Below are 10,804 nucleotides of genomic sequence, written 5' to 3'. Positions count from 1 at the left end.
GGAGGGAGAGAGAGAGCACCAGGAAGTATTAAGATTAAATAATATAAAATTGCTGATATTCACTGTTTTTGACCTACAAAAATGTCATCCTCATATGGTTTAACCGAAAGAAGGGATTTGGAAATTTAGGTTATTTTGGAATTTTGCCTAGAATTATTCTAGACTCAACCTATACCCTCATTCTTCCCAATCCCTGCTCTACCCCAACACTTTAATAAAAGTGAAAAATGTCTTTAGGCAAATATTTAAAATAAATTAAAATAAATATAAAAAATAAATTAAAAATTTATTTTTAACCTTTCAACTTTGCCAGTAGATATAAACTTCCAGTGTGCCTGTATTAACATACAAACTGCTTCTGTTTGTTTTTTTAAACTTACATTTGAATGTGTTGTAGGATGCTTGGGGACTATCCAGTGTTAATGGGCTACAATTTAAGAACATGTTTCTTTCAATAAAGCCATAATTTACCTATTTTAAGATCAGGTGTTGAGTAAGAATATGACTGTGATTTTTTCAACAGAAGATGAGAGGAAGTCTTTGTTTATGTCTTACCTTTCTAAGATTATCAATTGTAAAAAGAAATGGATTGTGACTTTGAGCTTTGGGGGAAGTGATGCTGTATATTATTGCTTTAAACATATCTGAAAGAATATAATGTAAAAGTTAGGTTTGATTTGGAAAGAAACCTAAAGATCTATGTCTCTTATGGTTTATTAAATATTTTATTTAAGATATGGAATATGTTTGCCCTGACCTGTGTGGCTCCATGGGTTAGAATGTCTGTCTTTGCACCAGAGGGTCTTGGGTTCAAGTGCAGGTCATGTGTACTTACTTGGGTTGCAGGTCTGATCCCTGCCCCTGGTCAGGGTGCCTGTGGGAGGCAACCAATCATGTGTCTGTCTGAAAATCATGTGTCTGAAAAAAATATCTATATATTTTTCTCTCTCTATCTCCCCTCCCCACTTACACTCTTTCTAAGTCAATGGATTAAAATATCCTCACTTCTTAGGTGAGAATAGAAAAATATATGAAATATGTTTGAGAATAATACAAATTTTCAATGGATTAAATATTGAAAGAACATACCATGGCTGATTTTGCAATATGAAGTATTTAAAGGCAAATCAGGTCTTCAAAAATGTGTGGTTTTCTAAACTGGAATGGGGCTAGTTTTTCTTATGTTACCTGAGATTATATACAGTGTTTCAGCAAATGCATGTTGATGGCCAATTATCTTTACATGCTTTTCGTACAAATTTTCTAGTAATGTACACTGCTCTCAGAATATTTTAAGTTTCAGATTTTGCAAGTGTATAAAAGATTGTTTTATTCAGTTGTGAAACTATATCTTTGATTCTCCCAGAGTTTACATATCTAGTAAAATTTTATTTAAAAACTAGGTCATCAGGATGGGTTTCTCATTTACTTAGAGAGGGATGCCCTTTACACTTCTTTCAGATCTGCCAATGGGACTAGTCATTCAAGTACTCCACAGTAGATAATGCAATAGCAGAGTAGTTCTCTAGCCCTGAGGCATTACTTAAGGCAAATAAGAAGTAGCTCTCATTTTAAGACTTGGTACTTAGTAAAAAGTGTGCATTTAAAAGTCTACTTTTATTCATAATTAGAACTTTGTTTTCTTTTTTAGTAATTCTATCTAATCCCTGAGACAAAAAGTCAAGTTTAAATTTGGTTCCAAATGTAACAATCAGTATACAGAGAAGTCACTTCAGTAATTTTTCTAGCTAAATGATAATAATATTTGTTGAAGATTATACCTAGCACAATTCTGAGTTCAATACACATGTGAACTAATTTATGCAACACTATGAGGTAGGTTTCTATTATTAAAGTTATTTGACTCATGACAAAACCGGGGTTAAGTCAAGGTCACACAGCCAATAGATGGCAGAGACAGGGTCTGAACTCTGGAAGTCTGGAACCAGAATTTGTGCTTTTAAAAATATTTTTAAAAATATATTTTATTGATGTTTTACAGAGAGGAAGGGAGAGGGATAGAGAATTAGAAACATCGATGAGAGAGAAACATCAATCAGCTGCCTCCTGCACACTCCCTACTGGGGATGTGCCCACAACTAAGGTACATGCCCTTGCCTGGAATTGAACCTGGGGCCCTTCATCTGCAGGCTGAAGCTCTTTCCACTGAACCAAATCGGTTAGGGCAGAGTTTGAGTTTTTATTACTACACTATTTTATTTTAAATAATTTATCTTTTAAAAAAATTACAGAGAATAAAAACTTTTGTATTTTCCTTAGATTGAGTCAATTTACTGTTTCTTGGTAGAAAACTGTTGAGTCAGTCTCTCTTTTGAATTTCAAGTAGAACCAGAGATGTGTACAAATAGATCTTAAGTTAGAGGCTATTGATAATATTAGACATTTAAAGTAAATACCCAGTCACATGGAAAGTAATAAGCCATCTTAGATTATTATTTTTAAGCACCTACCTCATTCCAGGCAGTCTGCTATACAATTTTTACACTTTATTTCACTTAACTCACACTACAATCCTTGTAGAAAGGTAATATTATTATTTAAGCTGAGCAAACAGACCCAGAAAGGATGGCTAGCTTAGAGATAAGAAATGGCCGTATGGTGCTTTTATCTGGGTCTACCACACTTTCAAACATTAAGCCAGGGTTTACAAATTATGGTCAAAGTCCAGCTGCATCAAAATCACCAAGGGTGTGATTAAAAATATCTATCAAATCAACATTTTTGGGGAATGTGTCCTGTTGAATAAAAACTATTAATTGTGTAACCATTGATCCTCAAAATACACTCAAATTTGAGAACTGTATCAGACCAGATTCTTTCAAATGTTAGTAGGCAAGGGAATCACCCGCAGAGCTTGTTACATCACAGATCACTGGCCCCAGAATTTCTACTGTATTGGGTCCCGCTGGGTGCTGAGGATCTTCATTGCTAACAAGGCCCTGGGTCACAATGATGCTGCTGAACTAGGGACCACACTTTGAGTCCCATGTGCTAGGACTACTGTCATGCTGTGGGAATTATGAAGAGGATATCATTAATTAGGTTAAAAGAATTTTCATAATCTTGCGCACTTTTGTCTTGTAATTTCATTATAAATTATCTATAGGTGGAAATGATTGTAATCTTTTCTACTTAACTATAACATTCTGACCATTTCTGTGTTTTTTTTTTTTTTTTTACTGACACATTCCTCTATTATACATTTAAGAATTGAGTCACACCCTTTCTAAGTGCGGAGATGCTACAAATAATGCTTATTACTGCTTTACTTGGGTTAAAAAGCAAGGTAAGGAATTGTTGAGACTTCTGATCATTTAGAAAGGAGAGAGATGGCACTTTTTAAATTAAAAGAAACATAATTTAAAATCACATGTGTCTTCTGGCTGTCATTCTACCCCCTATAGACCCCCACTCCCCATCAACGGATGGCTGCTTGAGCATGAAGCCAGGTATAGTAAAGTGCTTATGCTGGGGTATGTAGCAATTATTCTGTAAGATGCTGAAGTCCTGCCTCACCAGAGAAAGCCAGCTGACACAATTCTGCCTGAAGGCCTTTTCAGCAGAGCATCTGTTTTTTTTGATACACTTTGCCTATTAATTTTTATCTCCACTGTGTTGGAACTGAGCAAAGCATTCTCTTCCTTGATGCTTCTCTATGCTTATTTTTTGTGTAGGTACCATTGATATTTTTACAGAGTATATTCCTAGGAAGCAAGAAATGTCCTTTTTTTGTTAGCTGTCTCTTTACTTAACCATGTACTTATTGATAGCAGATTAGATAATTTTGAAGATGACTTCCAAACTTTTGTTCCTAAAATTCTATCATATGCATATACATATGCATACTTTCTCTTTTTAGTGGGAGGGGTTTTCCCCAAGAGAAACACATCAACTTGTAATCAAATCTATTCTTAAGGTTTTTCTATAAGTCATAGCTGCATTTGTTTCAAGAAAGATATAATTAGGAATATCATTTTCAGAAATGGTTTATTTTTTTTTTATTTTTTTTTTTTTTTAATATATTTTATTGATTTTTTTTTACCCCCTCCCTCCCTCCCACACATCCCCTCCCTCCCCAGAGTTTTGTGTCCATTGGTTGCACTTATATGCATGTATACAAGTCCTTTGGTTGATCTATTATCTCCCCCAGATCTTCCTCCCGTCCCCACTGTAACTTGACAGTCTACTTGTTGATATACTGTCTCTATATCTATCTTATGGTTCACCAGTTTATAATGTTCTTTATTATCCACAAATGAGTGAGGTCATGTGGTGTTTCTCTTTCATTGATTGGCTTATTTCACTCAGCATGATGTTCTCCAATTCCATCCAGGATGCTGCAAATGATGAGAAATCCTTCTTTTTTATGGCAGCATAGTATTCCATTGTGTAGATGTACCATAGTTTTTGGATCCAATCATCTGCTGACGGACACTTAGGCTGTTTCCAAATTCTGGCTATTGTAGATTGTGCTGCTATGAACATAGGGGTGCATATATCCTTTCTGATTGGTGTTTCAAGTTTCTTGGGATATATTCCTAGAAGTGGGATTACTGGGTCAAATGGGAGTTCCATTTTCAGTTTTTTGAGGAAACTCCACACTGTTCTCCACAGTGGTTGCACCAGTCTACATTCCCACCAGCAGTGCGCGAGGGTTCCTTTTTCTCCGCAACCTCGCCAACACTTGTCGTTTGTTGATTTGTTGATGTTGGCCATTCTGACAGGTGTGAGATGGTACCGCATTGTTGTTTTGATTTGCATCTCTCGGATAATTAGTGACTTTGAGCATGTTTTCATGTGCTTTTTGGCCTTCCTTCTGTCTTCTTTTGAAAATATTCTATTTAGGTCCATTGCCCATTTTTTAATTGGATCATTCATCTTCCTTTTATTTAGTTGTATAAGCTGTTTGTAGATGTTGGAGATTAAACCTTTATCAGTGGTAACATTTGCAAATATGTTCTCCCACACAGTGGGCTTTCTTGTTGTTTTGTTGATGGTTTCTTTTGCTGTAAAAAAGCTTTTTATTTTGATGTAGTCCCATTTGTTTATTTTCTCTTTAGCTTCCATTGCACTAGGGGTAGTATCAGTGAAGAAGTTTTTTTGGCATACGTCTGAGATTTTGTTGCCTGTGGATGCTTCAAGTATTTTTATGGTTTCCCGTCTGATGTTTAAGTCCTGTATCCATTTTGAGTTTATTTTTGTGTATGGTGTAAGTTGGTGATCTAGTTTCATTCTTTTGCATGTATCTGTCCAATTTTCCCAACACCATTTATTGAAGAGACTGTCTTGACTCCATTGTATATTAGTGCCTCCTTTGTCAAATATTAATTGAGCATAGTGATTTGGGTTGATATCTGGGTTCTCGATTTGATTCCATTGATCTATATGTCTGTTTTTGTGCCAGTACCAGGCTGTTTTGAGAACAGTGGCTTTGTAATACAGTTTGAAGTCTGGTATTGAGATACCTCCTACTTTACTCTTCTTTCTCAGGATTGCTGTGGCTATTCGGGGTCTTTTATTGTTCCAAATGAACTTTTGGAGAGTTCTTTCTAGGTCAGTGAAATATGCCGTTGGTATTTTAATGGGGAGTGCATTGAACTTATAGATTGCTTTAGGAAGTATGGACATTTTGATGATGTTGATTCTACCAATCCATGAACATGGTATGTTCTTCCATCTGTTTACATCTTCCTCTATTTCTTTTTTCAGTGTCGTGTAGTTTTCCGCAAATAGGTCCTTTACTTCCTTAGTTAAGTTTATTCCTAGGTATCTTAATTTTTTTGGTGCGATCGTAAATGGAATTGCTTTTTTAGTCTCTGTTTCTATAAACTCACTGTTGGTGTATAGAAATGCCATAGATTTCTTGGTGTTAATTTTGTATCCTGCTACATTGCCAAATTCATTTATTAAGCCAATTAGTTTTTTAATGGAGTCTTTTGGGTTTTTTATATACAATATCATGTCGTCTGCAAATAAGGATAACTTTACTTCTTCTTTTCCAATTTGGATGCCTTTTATTTCCTCCTCTTGTCTAATTGCAATGGCTAGTACTTCCAGTACTATGTCAAAGAGGAGTGGCGATAGTGGGCATCCCTGTCTTGTTCCTGTTCTTAGAGGGAATGGTTTTAGTTTTTGCCCATTGAGTATGATGTTTGCTGTGGGTTTATCATATATAGCTTTTATTACGTTGAGGTATGATCCTTGTACTCCCACCTTGTTAAGAGTTTTTATCAGGAAAGGGTGTTGGATTTTATCAAATGCTTTTTCTGCATCAATTGATATGACTATATGATTTTTATCTTTCAACTTGTTTATGTGATGTATCGCGTTTATTGATTTGCGGATATTGTACCAACCTTGCATTCCTGGTATAAATCCTACTTGGTCATGGTGTATGATCTTTGTGATGCTCTGCTGGAGCCGATTTGCTAGAATTTTGTTGAGGATTTTGGCATCTATGTTCATGAGGGATATTGGCCTGTAATTCTCTTTCATTGAGTTGTCTTTATCGGGTTTTGGTATTAGGGTGATGCTGGCTTCATAGAAGGAGTTTGGAAGTGTTCCTTCCTCTTGAATTTTTTGGAATAGTCTGAGGAGGATAGGTTTTAGTTCTTCCTTGAATGTTTGGTAAAACTCTCCTGTGAAGCCATCTGGCCCTGGGCTTTTGTTTGCTGGAAGCTTTTTGATGACTGTTTCAATTTCTTCCCAAGTCACTGGTCTATTGAGATTTTTAGATTCTTCCTGATTGAGTTTTGGAAGTTTGTATTTTTCTAGGAATATGTCCATTTCCTCCAGGTTGTTCAGTTTGTTGGAATAGAGTTGTTCGTAGTATTTTGTAACAATCCGTTGTATTTCGGTGGGGTCTGTTGTTATTTCACCTCTTTCATTTCTGATTTTGTTTATTTGGGTCCTCTCTCTTTGTTTCTTGGTTAGCCTGGCTAGAGGTCCATCTATCTTGTTTATTCTTTCAAAGAACCAGCTCTTGGTTTTGTTGATCTTATGTATTGTTTTTTTGGTCTCTATGTCGTTTATCTCTGCTCTGATTTTTGTTATTTCCTTCCTTCTGCTTACACTGGGTTTTTCTTGTTGCTCCTTTTCTAACTCTTTGAGTTGTAGAGTTAGATCATCTGTTACTATTTTTTCTAGTTTTTTGCAATAGGCTTGTAAGGATATGAACTTCCCTCTCAAAACTGCTTTTGCTGTGTCCCAAAGATTTTGGATTGTTGTGCTTTCATTGTCATTTGTTTCCAGGATGTTTTTAATTTCTTCCTTGATTTCTCTGGTAACCCAGTCCTTGTTTAATAGCAAGCTGTTTAGTCTCCATGTGTTTGATTTCTTTGGATTATTTTTATTGTAGTTAATTTCCAGTTTTATGCCATTATGGTCTGAGAAGATACTTGATATGATTTCTATCTTCTTGAATTTGAAGAGACTTTGCCTATGTCCCAAAATGTGGTCTATCTTTGAGAATGTCCCATGTGCACTTGAGAAGAATGTATATTCTGTGGCTTTGGGGTGGAGTGTCCTGAAGATGTCAATTAATTCCATCTGGTCTAGTGAGTCATTTAGGATTGATATTTCTTTGCTGATTTTTTGTTTAGATGATTTGTCGAAGGGTAACAGTGGGGTATTAAAATCTCCTACTATGATTGTATTGCTATTAATCTCTCCCTTAATGTCCTCTAGCAGTTTTTTAATGTATTTGGTTGCTCCTGTATTGGGTGCATATATATTTACCAGGGTTATTTCTTCTTGTTGGATTGTTCCCTTTAGTATTATGAAGTGGCCTTCATTATCTCTTGTTATGTCCTTCACTCTGAGATCTAATTTGTCAGATATAAGTATTGCTACCCCAGCTTTTTTTTCATTTCCATTTGCCTGGAAAACTTTTTTCCATCCCTTCACCCTCAGTCTGTGTGCATCTCTTTTTCTGAGGTGGGTTTCTTGTAGACAACAGATGTATGGGTCTTGTTTTCTTATCCAATCTGTTACCCTATGTCTTTTGATTGGAGCATTTAATCCATTTACATTTAAGGTTATTATTGATAGGTACTCATTTGACGCCATTTTTATTCTATACCCGTGTTCCTTCTTCACTTCTTATTTCTTTATTTTTACAGTAGACCCTTTAGCATTTCTTGCATTGCTGGTTTGGTGGAGATAAATTCCTTCAGTCTTTTTTTGTCTGTGAAGCTCCTGATTTCCCCTTCAATTTTGATTGATAGCCTTGCTGGGTACAGTATTCTTGGATTCAGACCCTTCCTTTGCATGACTTTGTATATTTCATCCCATTCCCTTCTGGCCTGATAAGTTTCTGTTGAGAAATCAGTTGCTAGTCTGATGGGGGTTCCTTTGTATGTAACTTTCTGTCTCTCTCTGGCTGCTTTTAAGATTCTTACTTTGTCGTTGTTGTTTGCCAATTTAATTATAATGTGCCTTGGAGTCTGTCTTCTGGGATTCATTTTGCTTGGGACTCTGCGGGCATCTTGGATTTGTGTGGGTTTTTTCTTTTCTATTTCAGGAAAGTTTTCTGTCATTATTTCTTGAAATACTTTTTCCATGTCTACCTCAGTTTCCTTTCCTTCTGGAACCCCTATTATTCGAATATTATTTTGTTTTGTTTTGTCCCAAAGCTCCCGTAGGCTCTCCTCCTGCTTTTTAATCTTTTTTTCTAGAAGTTGCTCTACTTGGGTATTTTTTTCCATCTTATCTTCTAGCTCACTGATGCGGTCCTCTGCTTCATCTAGTCTACTCTTGATGCTTTCTATTGAGTTCTTCATGGTAGCGATGTCACTTTTCATTTCTTCTTGGTTCTTCTTCAGTTCCTCATGGCTCTCCTTCATTTCCTCATGGTTCTTTCTCATTTCTTCTTGGCTTTTGTCAAATTTCTCTTCCATTCTTTTTAGCCATGCTATGATCATTACTCTGAATTCTTGCTCTGGCAGGCTGCTTACCTCTGGCTCGTTTACTTCCTTTTCTGGTGATGCCTGCTTTTCTTTCAAGTGCGGACTATGTTTTTGTCTCCCCATGGCCTCTCTTTTCAGGATGTCTGGTTATGTGGTATTCCTTCTCCTGCGTTGATTTTGAGGTACAAAATACAACACTACCAGGTACAACACAAGCGGCACTTAACAGGAATGTATTTACAATATTAATAACCTCTAATAAAGGTGACCACTAGAGAAAGGCAACTTAGGGGATAGGAGAGAAGGAATAAAGGTAAAAATAAAATAAAGAAAAATTTAAAAAAAATAAAATTAAAATTAAAAAAAAAAATTAAGTAAATTAAAAAAAAGGAGGGATAAAGAGATAGAAAAAGAAGAAGAAGAAAAAAGTAATGACAAAATGAAGTTGGAAAACAGGGAAAAAAAGAAGAGGGAGAGAGAGAGAGAGAAAGAGAGAGAAGAAGCAAACTAAAAGAGAAATGGGAAACAAACTATATATATGTGGAGAAAATTGCCATAGAAAAACCTCTGGACCCAGCCAATGCCAGTAACAATACTTGGAGATTAATACAAACTACAATATCCACTATTATTAAGTAAGGCTATGATATACAGAAGTAAAATAAACAAACAAAAACAGAGGATTTAAAAAAAAATACAAAGCAACAATAACAATACAGGAATAAGCAAAGCAATTTCACTAAAAGGCATAAAAATTCACAATAATCAACCTTCACACATACAATGCGAAAAGGATAGAGGGGAGAATGGATTTTTTTTTTTTTTTTTTTAACTAGTTAATATAGTGCAGAGATTGGTATTTATACACTTGGATCAGGGGTTGGAACTTAGGTCTATAAGTATAGTGAGAGCTTTAGCAGGGGGTATAGAGAGAGAATAGAGGAAAAACTAAAGCCGGAAAGGGATAGGATAAACTGTAGACTAAAGGGTAAAGTTTAGTAAGAGCGTGATAGTGTAAAGGTTGAGTTGAGATAGGGTTGAATGATGCTATAGTAGAGATTAAAATAGAATGAAGGTTACTCCCAATGTAAAATAAAGAAAAAATAAAATGGTACTAGAGAGAGAAAAAAAAGAAAAGAAAGAAAGAAAAAAATAAATAAATAAAATTTTTTTTAAAAAAAATTGCAAAATAGCAGTAGTAATAGTGATAGAGATTGAAAAATGTAGTAATTGAAAAGGTAAAATCAAGTAAGGAAAAAAGAAAAAAAAATTGTTTCTTAAGTAAAAGATATGAAAAATGAAAATTAAATAAAAGATGTAAAAAATGAAAATAAAATAAAGTATAGCAAAATTAGCATAAAAATGACCAGTACTGGTCACTCACTTCCTCAGTTAATGTATTTGGCACTTCTGATTCTCGGACCAGACAGTCTTGCAGTTCCCAGCTTTCCACTGCACCTCAGTTTCGTAAGGTAATCCTTAATTTTTAGTAGACTATATCTTAGATATTTGTATCCATTTATTTTTGATTAATTAAAAGACAAAAGAAAAGAAAGGAAAAAAAAAAAGAGAAAAAAAAAAAAAAAAAAAAAAAAAAGAAGGGCAGTTTGTAATTCAGCTCTTAGGTGTCAGTGTTTCCGGTTTGACCTCCCAGTCTTTTTGGTTGCTCCGGCCTTCTTTCTCTATGGCTCTAGCTGGCAGGGTGCCAGCTGGCTCCCAGACTATCTCTTCTGGCTCCGATCCCTTGTTTCCAGGGAGGCACTTTCTCCCTACAAATTCCCCGGATATGCCCAACTAGGCTGATCTTCCCTAGTATTCCGAAGCTAGGGGGTGAAGGGGATCAGGCGCCGAGGTGTCCAGATGTTCCGCCCTTGGCG

The 10,804-nt window shown here is 35.5% G+C and overlaps 1 long non-coding RNA gene across 1 annotated transcript in view; it reads right to left on the bottom strand.

Moving 5' to 3' along the window:
* Positions 1 to 4,312: 4,312 nt before the first annotated feature.
* The window catches only part of LOC311618395, a 714,645-nt gene continuing 708,153 nt past the window's right edge, over positions 4,313 to 10,804 (bottom strand). The window contains exon 3 of the long non-coding RNA XR_014794318.1: positions 4,313 to 4,358. This is a non-coding gene — a long non-coding RNA (uncharacterized lncRNA). The remainder of the gene's footprint in view (positions 4,359 to 10,804) is intronic.

Source organism: Pipistrellus hanaki, assembly GCF_964339955.1.
Source record: "Pipistrellus hanaki genome assembly, chromosome: 2".
Taxonomy (NCBI): domain Eukaryota; kingdom Metazoa; phylum Chordata; class Mammalia; order Chiroptera; family Vespertilionidae; genus Pipistrellus; species Pipistrellus hanaki.
This window is presented reverse-complemented; position numbering and strand designations above follow the sequence as displayed.